Genomic DNA, 18,047 nt, shown 5'->3' on the forward strand with positions numbered 1-18,047 from the left:
TAATACCAGGTATTGATCAGCTACTATGTGCCCTAAGAAAGTTCTGACACTCAGATAGGTTAGGACAACATATACATCCAGCTACATTAAGTAAATGCTTAATGATTATTCTAGAGTAAACACTGAGGGGAGAGGAAGAAACGAGGAGAAGATTTTTGTTCAATTTCCAGCAATTTTACGTAGTAAATTAATAGTCTTATACACTCTAAATAGCAGATCAGGTACTTTTCAGAGTTTCATTCTAAACCATATTCTGGCTAACAGTAATATTTTACATAAAAAGTTTTATGACATATATTTTTGCGAGCTTCTGAAGCATTACAAATCTTTAAGCAAACCTTGGCAATGGACAGACACACTTTTGAACTAAATTGTGCAGGGAATGAGGGAGAGGCAATCCTTGCCTATGGCTTGTGATACAAGAGTACATATTGGTGCTAGAGGGAAAAGGGTCAAGTGGTTTTAAAGCCCCCTGGGATATTCCCCTCAAAACCCACAAACTAAATGGAGACTTCTTAGTTTTTTTCCCCCTTAACATTTCCCTGATGTTTCGATTCGGTTCAATATATTTTGTCACTGTGTAACTGGAAACATAGGTATCTCTACACAGGAGAAAAATAACTTCTTTTAAGCAAAGATCCTATTTATAACCTGGATATGGAGAGAAAACAATTTATTTCAAAAGAATCCGGTTAGTCTTTGTTCGGAAAAAAAGGAAAAAAAAGAGATGCAAAGCTTTCATTATTTGTAAAAGCTTTGTTAAGAAACAAACCAAAATGAAGAGAACTATTGTTGTGTCTTTCTGATCTACTCTATAGCTAAGTTAGAGAATCCATTAAGAGAGAACTATTTTCACTGTCTGCTTAAAAAAGGCATTATTTTTCCACTGAGTCTGGTATTTCACAGAACAAAATGGCAAATAAGCTTATTTCATTTCCAAGGAGAAGGAGAAAACAACACAAAGAGGGACAGTCAAGAATTTGTCGAGTTTTCTCTTCAAGGAATCCAGGACCTCAAAGTATATTTGCCAAGCTCTGAGTAGATGGAAACAAGGAGCTTGTTTAATTATAAATATCAATCAATTAATTTCCTTCCCAGCACAGGTAATAATTTTTGAACCATCATATTTGGAGATAAGGCAACAATGACAAACAAATGCCTTACAGTCTTTATTCACAGTTCAGATAGAAATACATTCCTTTAAATGTGGAAAACTAGAGGAGATACTTAATTTTCCAGCCAAAGTCCTGCAAATTCTTATGTGATTAGTTACATTCAGTTGCATTAATTATTAGGAGATAATATGAAAACAAAAGGAAGCTTATTAATTTCCTAAGATAAATGAGGGAATAGAATTATAACTATGCCATCTTAAAACATACTGCTATTTAGTTTATGAAAGTGTACTTTTGTTTGGTTGGTTTTAGTTGATTGGGTTTTTTGTGTGTGTAAGATTGCTCAAGATACAAGGGTCTTTGTTGAATATATGATTACATAAGGCTTCTAAAATATAATTTTCTGTCTGTTTCATAGGATCATTTCAAACAAAATTCTTCATTTTTTTCAAATCTTTGTATATTAAATGAAAAAGTCTGCTTGCTAGAATGTTCTGCTCTCTAATCAACTATTGATAATGTTCACAGCAATATAAAACTAAAGAACAAACATTTTGATGGCTGAATTACTATATTTTTTTTTTAGAAGCTATCTTAAACTGACAATTAAAAAAATGTCAGGAAGCACATTAGCTGTATGCAAAAGGAAATGTACACATGCAAAAAGAGTAAAAAACAACATAACTGATTCTTCTGACTTGTCATGACACAAACTTGTGATAACAAAAATATAATCATTGATATTTTGTAAGATATTCACTAGTAAGCAATATGATTCATTAATCAATTAAAATATAACAAGCTTTAAACAGTAAGTTTAGGAAGCTTACAATGTTATATCGTTAAAATGCAGAGAGTAATCAGACATTGGAATGGGCTGTCCTGGAACGTCGTGGATTCACCGTCCCTGGAGGTTTTTAAGATGAGACTGGATGTGGACTTGATGATCTTGGAGGTCTTTTCCAAGCTGTTTGATTCTACTATTCTATGTGGGGAAATTACCCTACTGGGGCTATTTACACACTCAATTCACTTTTTGTTTCCTCCCATGGAGACATTAGAGGATATTTTCGTCTTTGTTCCTTTTGACATCAGTTTATGGACCTATATTCCATAATATAACCAATCCTTTAAAACCTCCTGATACCATCTCTGTCCACAACCTTCTGGTTTAACAAATTACAGAAGTTTATGTTTACTTACAAAGAAGTTCTATCTTTTATTCTTTAACTGACCCCCAGTCAGCATCAACAAATGCCTCATTGATCTAATATTGAAGGATTTAACACATAACAGTTCTGCACTCAACTACTCACCGCCTTGTACTAATTCTGACTAGGACGGAATTAATTTTTTTCATTGCTGCTCATATGGTGTTCTGTTTTTTGGTCCATGCTTCAGCACTACTGACCCTTATGTTTGAAATGTACAATTTCCTTGTGGACTGACAGAAAGACTAAGAATAATTTGTATAATTTCAGAACATACACAGGTTACCAGCTGGTATTTGAGACTGAATGATAGCCAAATTTCAAGGCCATCTTGTTAGGTAAATCTTATTGTGGTCACCTTTCAGCTGCTAAGATAAAGCAGCCAGGAAATGTATCAGTCCTACTTCATAAATTCTAAATATTATGGTCAGTTGACAGATATCTTTCCTTATGTGAAATTTTGCTTTCATGTTTTGTTTTTCTGCTCTAAATAGAAGAATACCTTAGTACCAAAGATAATGTCATTGTTGCTTCCCTTCTATAGACCTCTCAACTATCTCCCTTTCCTGGTAATAAAATTCCCCAAGGACAATTCTTGCAGTTTCACAGTAAGCAAAAATCTTTTAAATAGAGTACTACCCAATCAGGTCTCACTTAGGAAAGAATTCGTAGTAAGCTGAATTTGATATCCATCAGCCTAACTGTTTAAATTAGCTGCTTATTAGTAGGATTGTAAACTATTGAAAAGTGTCAAACAATTCAAGTATGGATCATGCACGTCTAATGATGTCCATCTAGCAAGAGTTATGCTCTGAATTGAACTAAATGAACTGTGGAGATCTGTTCCCAAAAACCTTTTTTGTAATTCTATGATGTTCTACTTTTTTCATCATACTTCTTTCTTCTTTCGAAATAAACATATTTTCTTCTTTCGAAATAAACACCTAAATATAAAATAAAGGATGAAAAAAAGCCTATTTAAGAAAAAAAATCTGATGTGCTGAAGACAAACTGTCAATCATATTTTAATGAGGAGGGATTCAACACAGAGAATAGTACCAACTGATTTTATTTGAACAAAAATGAACAACAAAACAAATTAATTAATTTGATTTATAATCTGTCGCCAACATATTAGGATGCTTACTTACACTACCTGTATGTTCCACAACCATCCTGCCAAATAGCCACACTCTGCCGTATACTGAAGTTATCATTGATGGAATACCAGAACTTTCAGAATTAGAGACCACATCATTATTAAACAGACAACATTTACATTAAATTTTACCTTTTCTGATAATTTATTTTCTTTGGGTTTATCGCTACCAGAGATTTCTTTCTCAATTATTGTGCAGTACCCCTGTTTAGGCTGCATTTTGAGACTGAGGATTTATTTATTTATTCAATTTCTGAAATTAATTGCCAATTTTTTTCTAATATGATCTCAGTACTCTTAAAAATTAGTTTCCACCAACTTGCATAGCAGTTTCATATTGGCATATGCTGAAAATTCCTCAGAACAATCAAAACGCCTTGGATTTTCTGCAGAGTAAATTTATAAAATTACTACGACTTTTTTCCCCTTCTTCATTACTATTTTTTTCAGAAATAATATTCTTTGCTCTTTTCACTATGTTCTCTCTCCTTCCAGTGTTTACCTTTTACTTTTGACTTTACAGATATGTCCTTTCCTGTTGGTCCAAAGTACATTCAAATCTCTTGAAAGGTTTCCATTTTTCATTTTTTGCAGCAGCATCATGGATCAAGACTACAGACCCACCAAACAATGCTTGAGCTGTAAAATGTCTACCTGAGGAGATAAAATAAAACTTTTCAAAATTGAACAGGATGTTTTCTTTAAAAGTGATCTGTCATTACAAAAGTGAACTTTATTGTTAAAAAGATGCTTTGGAAACAAAAGTCCTGAAAATTGCTCCATAAGCTTTATTAATTACAATTATAAAAGACTGAGGTCCTTCCGATAAAAGAAAATCACTAAAAGAAAGAAAAAACAGAGAGAGGAAGATACATAGAAGGTTATTCTTAACTCTTCATTTCAATGCTAATCTCTTGAGCAAAATATTTTTATGTTTATATAGATAATGCAAGAAGGTGTCACCTTTCCTGGAATAATTATGTATTTTGACTGTATTGAGTCTGTGCAGCTCAAAGGGGATATAGTTAATTTAGAGTATTAAAAATCACATATACGCTCAGAAATCTCTCTGAAAAGACTAGGGGACATTAAGGAAGTCCCACAAGAGGAGACAGTTATATAGCAAAAAAAATTTTCAACCCTTGAAATATAATAACAACAAAATTTAATTTAAAAACCTGTGAGGATTTGTTTGGTTTAATTGTTGATAGAAATGTCATCCTATAATGTCCAAATACTGTAAAAAATAATGGCCCCGGTTACGACCTGCTTTAAAGCAGTGAAGAAAAGCATTTCATGTTACTGCACAACTTATTTGCATATAAGCACAGTAGCACCATGGTCCTCATAAACTAGAATAAGTCCAAAAACATTCTCTGATCAGCAGTTCATGATTTTGTCATAGCTTGTTCCCCTCAAAGTATTTCTTCTTCAAATTGAATAGGTCTGGTTCACTTAGTGACTCAATTCATGGAAAACATTTCATCTTTCTCACCATCTTCATAGCCATTAGCCCTTATTGAAAGATTGTCATCATGATTGCTTAAGTATTTAAAATGTTTTGTGTCAGATTCTATTCAAGTTTTAAGAATGATGGAGCCCTTGGAAAGTCCATTATGTCAGAGGTTAAGAGGTTTACACATGTTTATACAGTTCAATGAGTGAATATCAGAGAAAGTTGCTGGGACAAGATAAAAGCTGGTGTCTAGGGACAAATTTCAGAGAGGATATATGAGGAAATCCAGGACTATCAGAGACAAACCAGGTGTGCTGGTTTTGGTTGGCCTTGAGGTAATTTTTTTCACAGTAGTTTGTATGGGACTCTATTTTGGATTTATGCTGAAAACAGTGTTCATAATACAGATAATGTAATATTGCTCAGCAGTGCTTGCATAGGATCAAGGTCTTTTCTACTTCCCGTAACACCCTGCTAGTGAGGAGGCTGGGGATGCACAAGAAGTTTGGAAGGGACACAGGTGGGTCAGCTGACTCCATCTGACCCAAGGGATATTTCACACCATGTAGTGTCATGTTCAGCACATAAAGCTGGGGGAAGAAGAAGGAAAGGCAGGGCAATTGGAGGGATGACATTTATTTTCCCAAGTCACTGTTATGCATAATGGAGCTCTGCTTTCCTGAGGATGGCTGAACACCCACTTGTCATGAGAAACAGTGAATTAATTCCTTGTTTTGCTTTTCTCATGCACACAACTTTTACTTCCCCTAATAAACTTTCTCTGCCTCAACCCACAACTTTTCTTACTGTTACTATTCTGATTCTCTTCCCCATTGCACTGCTGTGGGAGTAAACAAGTGGTTGATTGGGGCTCAGTTGCCAGATGGGGTTAAACCATAACACAAGGATACAGCTGAACTCTAAGCAAAATACGAATAGAAGCAGCAGAGACAGAATGCAGACATTCAGGAGCAGGTCTAGATCTGGCCAGTTCAATTAAAAGGACTGGAAAGCTGACCCTATATCAGATGAAAGAATGCCTTGTACAGTAACACCTAGAGTCAGACCTGGGATTTAAAGGTTATCAGGTGCCCTGAGCTCTTGAAAGAACCCAATACTTCCCCTACATTGAAATCAGTTGTGCATGGTAATAGTATCTGTGGCTATATTGCTGGGGACAGAGCTAAACTTTTTATTCATTACAACATTAATAATCATCCTTGCACGAGGAAAAAAAACGCTCTCAGATCCTTCTTCTAAACACAGTGAAGAAATATTCATTTTTAAAGACAAAATATGGTGGTTCCAATACTGAGTAAATTTGTGAATGGAGCCAATTTCTACTGCACTATTTTCCTAAAGAAACAATAGTCAAGAAAAAAAGGAGTTTCATTTTCAATGGTTGTACCTGTTTCTAAAGAGTTCTAACATAATACTTATGCCAAGTGTTGACTAAATACAAAATGCTAAATATCTATTTATAAAACCATAATATATGCTAGAAACTGTTATAGAAATTAAAAATGTATAACAATTCTTATGGCAGATGGATAGCTGTGTGAAACAAAAAAGCTTATTCTGAGTTAGAAATGCAGGATTATATCAAAACAAATTAATTCCTGGCAGAAAGAAGAACATTCAGAAAAAAAGCCCTGGAGCTGGGAGAATATCCAAATACTTCTAACTGGGCTCACATAAAAATGATTTTTTTTATTCAAAAACTCCATAAAGAAAAAATGCTGTTTATTGCTATTCTTTCACATGATCTAGAGGAACTTTTTGTATGTTGCATATTTTGATTTCCTGGCAAGTTTTATTAATTTACTCTTGACTGGTCTACTGACCAGTCAACTTGCCAGTATCCTGATTTGATCCTGAAGACGTACTGGTCCCATTTGATCAAGATCAAATTCTTAGTCCTAAATTTTAAGCCATATCAAGTAATAGTGACATGACAGCTAGAATAATGTCACAGTTTACTCTTACAATCTGTGTATGCTGAAGGGTTAACCTCTCTTCAGGGTCTACTCAGAGCAGTTTAAAATGTTCGATATGCAGTTAGTGGGCCAGCCCTGTAGTATATGCATAGAAGTAATCCAGACAGGGGGCCCCTGGTGGTCTAGTGGTTAGGATGCAGCATTTTCACCGCCGCGAACTGGGTTTGATTCCCGGTCCGGGAACTCCTCTGGGCAGATGATGCTCGTCAGCCCTGTAAGGTCATCCATCTAAGAGAAGGTCACTCTAAACAAACCTGCGTCCTGAGAACCTCACTGCCACCGTCCGAGCTCGCTCGGCCCCGGCAGATGAACCTCAGGATTAAAGGGTGGGCTCAGTTCAACGCACACTGTGTCTCACCTAAAAAATCCACTGCGCAGGCTCGAAGGGTAAAAGACCTTTCCCAAATCTTCATTCGTGAAGACCAGCCATGATGATGATGATGATGATGAATACAGACAGGAAACCTTGAGAAGGTTGTTCAGATTGTGAACTTAAGAAAAGTGATTCACTGTTAGATGTGAATTTCTTCCCCAAAGCAGCTGATGCCTGGGTAGGTGTGTATCACTGCATCCAGAGGTTCAGGTCTCCTTAGTTTCCAGATCCAAGGGTTGAGTACAGTGTGCTGTTCTCTCTGGTCTGCCAGATGGGTTTCCTCTCACTTGCAAAAGGTTGGTGTAAATACAGAGTTGGGAGATGGGTAGGAATTGCTCTTGGCTCCTTTGGTTTCTCCTCAAAAATAATGAAAATAATTACACAACTTGCACATTTAACTCCTGTGGGTGGAGTCAGGTAGCAGAAGTATTTCCCTCTCCCTTTATTTCCCAGTGTTACTCTATACATAAGAATCTACTTCAAAAAACTGCAATCAGCAGTGGGACTAAAGAGAAAATGTTACAAGCAAATGCAAGAAACTTGCAGGTTGATATAAAAGTTTAATAAATGAAAGGGGGGGGGGAAAGTTATACAAAAGCAATCACATGTCTCACAAGCAAACTGATGCCCAGCTAGTGACAGGGCAACAGCTACCTTGGAAAACACCTATTTTTATTTTTGGTTGTAACATTACATGGTATGGAGTATCCCTTTGGCCAGCTCAGACTCACTATTCTGGCTGTGGTTTTTTGCTCTGTGATTACACAGCAGCTACCACTATGAGTACCACTATCGTCTAACTGAAGTTTATACAGGTCACAGGAATGCACCTAAAACAAAGACTATTCCTAAGGATTTTTTTTGTTACATCACAAGACTCAAGACTGTCATCCAGTATTGTTACGAAGTTTGATTACAGAAGTTCTATGTACCAGGAAGAGAGTTGTTCTGTTTGCTCAATTACTGCATAAGAGCATAACTAAAATAGGGGAAGCCTTATATATGAACTTTACTATGGATTAATAATAAATGGATAGATTAATGACTTCCCATCCATATTTAGCATAAATTGATGTTTTTAGCATCCTAAAACACTGGTCTGTAGTATTTACAGTAACAGTGACACCTGTTTAATTCATTGATAGGAAGTAATGCTGACGACTTTCTCGTGCTGTAATTACATTACCTGCATTGTCACTGCACAGTAATTTCAATAAGTACTCATCTGAAGTGTAACTAAAATTCTTTGATTGTATTTGTCCTAATCCTAACTGAAACATATTCTCAGACCTGTACAAACGCTCACCCATTGCCTTCCAGTGGGATGGGGAACAGAATAGAAAGGGTAAAAGTGAGAAAACTTATACATTGAGAAGACAGTTTAATAGCTAAACAAAAAATAACTTGCACATGCAAGCAAAGCCATCTCCAGGAAAGCAGCATAGCATGGTGTAAGGTGATAGAAAGGCTACACAAAAGGAGAAAAAAACTTCTGATGGTTTCCTGGAAAACCCCAGTAGCTGGGGAGACATTCCCAGAAACTGATAACAGGATTAAACAAGAAAGGAGTGATATGGAGATAATATGGCCAGTTCTGCCAGACTAGAACACAGAAAAACGACCCTTGTGCCTCTGTCAGATGTTTATCACCCCAAAATTAGTTTATTGACTATAGCCACTCAAATTGCCTAAGAAAGAGGTATAGAAAGAAATTGTACATAAGCAAAAATCAGGGAGAATTTTCATCAATTCTGTGAAGGTAACTGACAAGATATCTTTTCTCCCACCACCCTCTCCGGATGCCTTGGGGTGAGCGATCACTTTACGTATATATACTAATTATACTTTTGACTTTTAAGTCTTTGCTTTAAGTTTGTAAGCAGTTTTTGCTTTAGAGTTCCTGCTTAGGTTTTGCAGTATTAGTATTCTGTGTAAGTTGTTCTGCTTTGGAGTGTGCACTTAATTTTTTGCTTTACTTATTCTTTGTAAGTTGTTTTACTTCTAAGTTGTTTTTGCTTTAGTGTGTGTACCTATGCTTTGCTTTTTCATTATTACTACATAGTTTAAGTGTGTTTTTGCAATTGTATTAATAAACGTGTTATTTCGTGAAGTGTTACAGTGAGTCCATTTTTAGGTGCTGACTGTTTCATCGATGGTGAAATAACTCGTAGGAGAAACCTGCTGAGGGGTTCTTCTATCGCTATTAAGTGCAGTCCTTATATAAAAAGGTATCAAATATCCTGTCTGTCTCGGCAAACGTGTTAAGTGAAGGATCTCATTAGGTGAGATGCTAACAGACTTTTTGGACATTAAAAGGCTTTGATCTCCTGAGGGGGACATTGATAGACAAAAAATAAATTAATACAGGTTGGACAGAAAATTTCTCTTTTCTGCCCCTTTTAATGTGACACACGGCTCCATTACATGTAATGGTTGCTTGGGAAGACAAGCTCCATCACTCCAAAAGTCTGCCCCCCACACACACACCTTTCTTCTCCTTCCCACAGCTTTCTATGCTGAGCATGATGACATATGATATGGAATATCCCTTGGGTCAGTTAGGTTCAGCTGTTCCTGCTGTGTCCCGTCTCAACTTCTTGTGCACACACAGTTGCTGTACTGGTGGGGTGGGTTGAGAAGCAGAAAAGTCCTTGCACTGCTCAGCAATAACCAAAACACCCCTGAATTATCAAGAGTGCTCTCAGCACAAATCCAAAACAGATCCAAACACAAATCTCAGCCCCACATTGGGTACTGGGAAGAAAATTAACTCTAGCCCAGTCAAACCCAGCACAACTAGAAAGTCTGTAAATTTAACAAGATTGAATTTACTAGCGGATGATGGACTGTGAGCTGTGTTCAACCTGACATCCAAGACAGCCAAGCCTGAGTCCCATAGCAGCACCTAGGGCAATTGATGAGTGATGGCAGTGTGAAACTCCCTGCTGTAGGGGATAGAGCCCCCCATTTGTTGACCTGATTGCTATACAGAGAAGCTTGTTGCTTGTCCAGTCTCAGATTCAAGGTGTTCTCAAAGAGGTTGCTGAGGCTTGTCAAGCCCTGTATCTATTCCTCCCTGCTGCTCTTCCACATAGACATCAACAATATGGGAGGACAAGTACGGTTCTGGGGCTGAAAGTCAAGGGACCAGGTGACTTTCTCCTAAGTCCAATTAGTGAGGGGGAAGGGATTGAGGGGGGAAAGGATTTGCAGGTCAACAACTCTTTGCACAACTTGTGCTGAATAGAAGGATTTGGCTTTTACAACTATGCACTCTCTCTAAGGATCATGGACTGCTACGAAGAGAGAGGATCCGCATGTTGAGGAACGAGAATCAGAATGGGAACATTTCCAGGCGTGGAGAGACATTTTCGATGCCTGAAAGACATTACATTTCATGGACTTTCATGTTTATACCCAGTTTTGAGCACTGTTTAATGTACTCTTCCCATCTCTCTGTATTAATCCCATTGGGCTGTATAGCCCAGGACGTGCCCGGGCTTGCCCACAGTTATTTCCTGCCAAAAGTTGTTTACTCCCTTGCTCTCCCCTGTTTTCCCGCTCATCCCGCACTGACTGGTTATGGAGTGCCGCAGTGCAGAATGAGCTCCCATTGGTCCCCGATGCCCAACTCCTCCCAAGTTCCTCCTTCCTTTCCCTTGTCCTCCTATCCTGTTGCACCCTGAGATGTCCATCTCATGCTCCGCCTCGGCTGCCAAGCCTCCCTGAACCAAACTCTATATAAGTCCCTGTTCTACCCTAATAAAGTGGCCATTGCACCCCGACCTTCTACCTTGTCGGACCCCTTTGTGCAGTGCTGTGATCCTATTTCCCTATCCCACCGGACCATGGCATCCGCAGACCTTTAAAGTGGTGTTGCCTATTAAAAAATCAAGAAACTCTGAGTCATCATAGGGTTGGGAGGGAGATGATGGCTCAGTTGAGGAAGTACTGGACTACAATCTCACTGGGATCCAAGAGATGTGTTGGGTTAGGTCACGCAACCAGAGTAGTACAATGGAAGGAAAAAAATCCCTGAGAAAGTAATGCAGCAAATAATCCTGGAAATAATTTCCAAGCATACAAAGGACAAGAAGGTTACTGGGAGCACTTAACATGGATTTACAAAGGAGAAATCACACCTGACCAATGTCACAACCTTCTTCAGGAGAAATGGTTGAGGGAATGAGGGAGGTGGCCTGCCATTCAGAAGTGCCTCAAGAAGGTGGAGAAATGGGCTAACAGGAACCTCATGAAATTCAACAACAGAAGCCAGAAGTCCTGTACCTGCACAGTACAGACTAGATGCCAACAAGCAGAACAGTTTGCCAGTAAAAGGCTTGAACATGAGCCAGATTAGCAATGTGCCTTTGACACAAAGGTCAGTAGCCTCCTGGGCTACAACAGAAGTTACTAGCAGGTTGAGAGAGGTGATTCTCCCTCTCTACTCAGCACTAGGGAGACATTTGCTGTGTCCAGTGCTGAGCTCCCCAGTACAAGCAAAATATGGACATGCTCAAGCAAGTCCAGTGAAGGGACAGAAGGATGACAAAGGGACTGGAGTAACTTTCATTCAAGGAAAGACTGAGCTGGGAGTGCTTAGCCTGGAAAAAACTCAGGGAGATTTTATCAGCATGTATAAATAGCTGATGGGAGGGTATGAAGAACCAAAATCTTCTCAGCAGTGCCCAGTGACAGAACAAGAGGAAATTAAAGCAAGTTGAAACAGAAGAAATTCTCTTTAGAGATAAGGACCAAATTTATATTGCGTGGATGGTCAAATTTAGAAACACGCTGTCCAAAGAACTTGTGTACTCTCCATCTTCAGAATTACTTGAGACCTGACTGGACAAAGACCTGAGTTCATCCTGCTTTGAGCAGGGAATTTGGATTTCCAGAGGTGCCTCCCAGCCTCAAATATTCTATGATTTTATGAAAATTCATACGAAAGATTTAAAATTGCTGTCCTTTTGTATTTTATGCGCTTCCATTATTTCTCATGAAATTTAAATTGCTCATAGTAGGCCAGTGGTGGCAATTAATTTAACCTGCCAAGCAAGTGCATTCCAAATTCAGGAACATTAAAACCTACACTGCAAAGTAATAAGGGCTTATTCTGCCTGACCTCCCTCAAGATATCTAACATAGAACTAGATCATAAATATGCACAACATGGCAGATGTCAAGCCTTATGAATACATATAAATATTCATCAACTTATGGAATTCTTAGCTACCCACTGAGAATGTTCATGTTTGAATAACACCAAGTTGGGCAGAAGTATTGATCTGCCCGAGTATAGAAAGGTTCTACAGAAGAATCTGGAGGCTGGATCTACTGGCCAAGACCAGTTGCATGAGGTTCAAGAAGGTAAGGTGTTGGGTCACAACATTTGGGTCACAACAACTCCATGCATCAGTACAGGTGGGGAATGAGTGTCTGAAAAGCTACCTGGTGGAAAAAGATCTGGGGGTGTTGGTCAACAGCAGCTGAACATGAGCCAGCAGTCTGCCCAGGTGGCCAAAAAGGCTGATAGTACCCTGGCCTGTATCAAAAATAGTGTGGCCAGCAGGACTAGGGAAGAAATTTTCCCCTCTGTATTTGGCACTGGTGAGGCTGTACCTCAAATCTTGTGTTGAGTTCCTCACTACAAGAAGGACAATGAGGTGCTGGAGTGTGTCCAGACAAGAGCAACAAAGGTGGTGAAGGGTTTGTAGCACAAGTCTTATGAGGAATGTCTGAGGGAACTGGGGTTGTTTAACCAGGAGAAAAAGAGGCTGAGGGGAGACCCCTCAGGATGCCCAATCCCTGGAAGTGTTCAAGGTTAGGCTGAATAGAACTCTCTGAGCAACATGGTCTAGTGAAAGATGTCCCTGTTCACAGGAGGGGAGTTGGAACTAGATTATCTTTAAGATCTCTTCCAACCCAGGCTATTTGATGATTCCATGATATCACTCTCTACAGCTACCTGAAAGGAGCTTGTAGCCAGGTGTGTGGGGATCTCTTCTCCCCAGTAACAAGCAATAGGAACAAAGGACATGGCCTAAAGTTGCACCAGGGGAGGTTTAGATTAGATATTAGGAAGAATTTCTTCACAGAAAGGGTTGTCAAACATTGGTACAGCCTGCCTAGGGAAGTGATTGAGTTGCCGTTCCTGGAAGTATTTGAAAGATGTGATATGGCACCTAGAGACATGGTTCAGTGGTGGATTTGGCAGTTAATGGTTGGAATTGATGATCTTAAAGGTCAATTCTATAATTTTAGAGAAATCAAAGCATTCTACTGACATGTTTAAAATATAATTCATATTTTGAAAATTAATTATCAAATGAGAAAAGCTCTATGGTTATTAAAATTTTCATCTCTCCTGGACAATTCAATGTCCTCATAGAAATGAGGGGTTCCAAAATCAAAGCAGAAAAGACGTTTAGAAGAAAGATATTTAAACTTTGTAAGGAACATTCATGCAATTTTAGGTGTTCTTGAAAATTTTCAGATATTTCTTTCTTGTTTAAAAGAAAAGCTTAAAACTTTTTAGAAGATGTTAGGCTAAGCCAAGAGTTAGCATCCATAAAATCTGTTCCTACATCAATTACAATATTGAATACAGGACCAAATACCAGCAAAACAGAGTCATAACCTATATCTACAAAGTAGATAGTTTTAGAGTCTGAGATACATCTAAGTATTGTAGAAGAACTCTGACTTGTGTCCTGAATTTAAAGCTATCTGGTTGCATTAGGTTTGCATGGCAAGGTTTTGGTAGCAGGGATGCTATAGGGATGGTTTCTCTGAGAAGCTGCTGGAAGCTCCCCACATGTCTAGTGGAGCCAACACCAGCCAGCTCCAAGACAGACTGGCTTCTGGCCAAGCCAAGCCAAGCCAAGCGGTGATTGTAGTAACACACTTATGATAACTTATTCAGTGTGGGGGGAAAAAAGTTGTTGCACAGAAGCAACTGCAGCAGAGAAAAGAGAAGTGAGAATATCTGAGAGAAACAGCTCTGCAGACATCAAGGTCAGTGAGGAAGGAGGGGGAGCAGCTGCTCCAGGTACTGTAGCAGAGACTAAATTAACCTGCAGCCCATGGTGCAGACCACAGAGATGCAGGCTGTTCTCCTGCAGCCTATGGAGGTCCATGGTGGAGCAGAGATCCACCTGCAGCCCATGGAGGACCCCACACTGGAGTGTGTTGAAGCTCAAAGGAGGCTGTGTACCCATGGGTAACCTGCACTGGAGCAGGCTCCTAGCAGGACCTGTGAACTCATGGTGAGAGGAACCCATGCTGGAGCAACGTTGGAGCAGCCTGTTCCTGAAGGACAGTACCCCATGGAAAAGAATCCATGCTGGAGCAGTTTGTGAAGAACTGTGCCCTGTGGGAAGGAAGCTACACAGGTTCATGGAGGACTATCTCCCACAGGAGGGACTCCATGCTAGAGCAGGGAAGGAGTATGAGGAGTCCTCCCTGTGATGAGGAAGGAGCAGCAGAGAAAACATGTAACGAAGGAACCATAATGCCCATTCCCCATCTCCCTGAACCGCTGGTAGGGAGGAGCGAGAGGACAGAGAACAAAATTAAGCCCAGGATCCAAAGAAGAGGTGGAGGGAAGGTGGTTTTAAGATTTTCTTTTACTTGTCATCCTACTCTGATTTGATTGGCAATAAATTCAATTAATTTTTCCCAGTCGATTTTGCTCATGATGGTTATTGCTGAGTGATCTCTCCGTGTCCTTATCTCAAGCTACGAGCTTTTTGATGTATTTTTCCTGTCCTGTCCAACTGAGGAGGGAAACCAATAGAGCAAAAACTGCGTCTGTGCACTTGGAAACCATGACATGCCTTCCAAAACTACCCCATTTTTCAGGTTTTAGATTCTACATGGAAAATGCTCTAATCAGCCTGTGCAGAATCTGATGTCTTGGGAACTTAAAAGTCAATTATTGCCTATTCAGGCAGCTAGCTAACTGTATCTCTGCCTTTGTGTGCATTAATAAATTCACATTAAACATTGCATGAAATATCAGGTAACCTTAATATATTTCATAGTCTCTGGCATACACAAACCTTCTGCAGAAACCAACAGGAGACGACTACACATTCATCAGAAAAAACTCTCTCAGTTCTCTATAAATTTTAGGGGACTTTCTGTCATAGCAGTTCCATTTAATATAACAAGTGTTATCTATAAGTACTCAGACCCTCAAAGGACTGACCCCATAGCCAATGTGTATGTTTTTAGATCTAAGGTCTAATCCTGTCCAGATGTCACAGTGAGTCTCAGGACTCTCAGATATATATCTTTACTACTGCACCAATATGAATAAACTGTATCTCTTAACTCACTTACTCTTCTCTAAATATTTTATTTTAGGCATTTCCTTACAGTTCTGAGCACAAAGTAATCAATATCTTTATAAGAAATATTCCAAAGAAATGGAATGACTTGTTATGTGGATAGTACTGAAAAATCTCTTCCAAATATTGACAAGAGACAATAGATGAGGCACTACAGGAAAGAAGTTTTACTTAAACTTAGGCTGCAACTTGAAGCAATCCTCCAGTAACAAACTTAGTGCTTTTTTCAGAATAAGAAGACCTATTAGATCACAATTACTTTTGGAGATGTCTAGCACTATTTAATGTCTTGTGCTTCCAAAGGGTTTTCTTCATGAAACAGGTATTCTCAGAGAGAAAAAAAAACTTATTTATTTATCCATCTTACAGCAATGAAGTCTCTGAACACAAAGGAATGTATCATTGATGCTGTATGTCCAGTGTGTTAAAAGGATTTTGGAGGAGAATATGTCAGAGCATATCATATTTTTAAGTGATATATGTCAGCTGCAGAATATATTTAAGGGTTCAGTGGCACTAACAGAACCAAATCTAATGCTGCAGGACAGAGAAGGGACACAGATTTTTACCTGTAGGCAACATTATGAAAAGCCAATTTTAGATTAGACTAAAAAATGACCCATTTAGCAGAAGACTTTTACATAAGGAAATTCTTAGTGTGCTTAGACCAAAGAATAATTTAGACACACACGAGATGAGTTTGATTTGGGATCTGAAACCTATTCCCACCATTGAAAACTTAACCAAGACGTTTTCTTTTTCTCTGAAACACGTGTTATGTACTGACACACACTGCTATGCCATCAGTACAACAAGTAGAGTTAATGTTCACTTGGTGTATATTAATCTCATAGGCCTCTGTCTCACCTTGTAAATGGAGTTCTTAGTACATGGTTAGCTACTTTTACAAAGCCTAGGGGTTCTGATTCTTTCAAGAAGCACTTGATATAATTTTGACACTAGTCAAAACAACTTCTTGATCATATTCAGACTGGAATATATGATTATAGATAATTTCTGCAAAATGTTTAAATGTCTTCCTGATTTTAATATGGAAACCAAACTCCTAAGGATTATAAAGGCTCTGTCAAATCAATATTTTCAGATGTTTCTAAGTTGCTTAAATGCTCATTTATATTTTGTAGACAAATTTTGAATGTATAACAAAAATTGAAAATAGAAAGAGTGCTACATACATGCGAATATTCTGCTGTAATTTTATTTTATCCAGCATTTTTTGTCTTTTATATAGTGTATATATGTGTATAAGGCATTTTATTCTATGTTAATAGTGAAAACTTGTGAATAAACAGAATGCAAATTTCTAGAGGATCTTCATGAAGTCCTGAGAATAATAACAGAAATGACCACAGAATGTAAATTAGGGAAACCTCTATTTGCTTCTACTGTTCATCTGAAGCTCAAGGCCAAGAAAATGTATTTTATTCAGATCATTAGAGTTACATGGTAAATCTAGTAACCCATGGACCATGCATTTAATAATAAGTATTTGATCTCCAAGGATGAAAGAAAATCTTGCCACTTCAGACAGAGATTTACCCCATCTAGAAATATCATAAAGAAAAGAGAAAAAACTACATGGTCTCTTATGCAGTTTCTTGAATACTCATTCTTAAACCCCAGTATTGGATGGACATGCTAGCAATACCTAAAATGACATACAAATTGAATTAAACTTTTAATTAAGTACCAGCATCTGAAAATAGCTGTGTAGATGTAGGTCAAATATTGTTTTTCCTTAGAACACAGATGTTATGCTACTTATACTGTTAAAACATTCTTCTTATGACTTTACAAATTTGTTATAGAAGTTTTCAGATCAAACTACAATAGTTTTTTCTGACTTTGATTTAAATTGTCTTAATTTTTTCATTTATTCTTAACAACATGGAAAAAAAAAGTATGAAAGAGTCTTTCTGAAGTCATACTCTGATATTACATTTAATAATTACCTGCTCAGTATTTGTCAGTCTGTTGATATACGGTTTCATTCTTATCCATATTACTCTCTGCAGAGCCCAATTTCAAGAAACATTCAGCTTTTTATTTAAATAAACTTATGTTTTTAAAAATAGTACACTTTATGGTACGCTAGAACAAAAGCTTGTCCACTATCACTGGTTAGTGATATCACTTTAGCCCCAGTACTCATTTATACTCAATTAACTTTTGAGGGCAAATAGTTTACCACGCATTACAAAAATCCTTAGGGCATTTTCATCAACAGTTCTATTTACAGAATTCATCAAACAAAATTACACTGCCATGAAACTTACCAATTAGCCCAAATGTAATGAATCACTGGAAAAAAAAAGAAGCCCTTGAGAAATAGGCACCATTTAAAATCACAGAATTAAAAAA

The sequence above is a fragment of the Manacus vitellinus genome, unplaced genomic scaffold (assembly GCF_001715985.3).
Source record: "Manacus vitellinus isolate BGI_N305 unplaced genomic scaffold, ASM171598v3 scaffold_1_pilon, whole genome shotgun sequence".
NCBI classification, from domain to species: domain Eukaryota; kingdom Metazoa; phylum Chordata; class Aves; order Passeriformes; family Pipridae; genus Manacus; species Manacus vitellinus.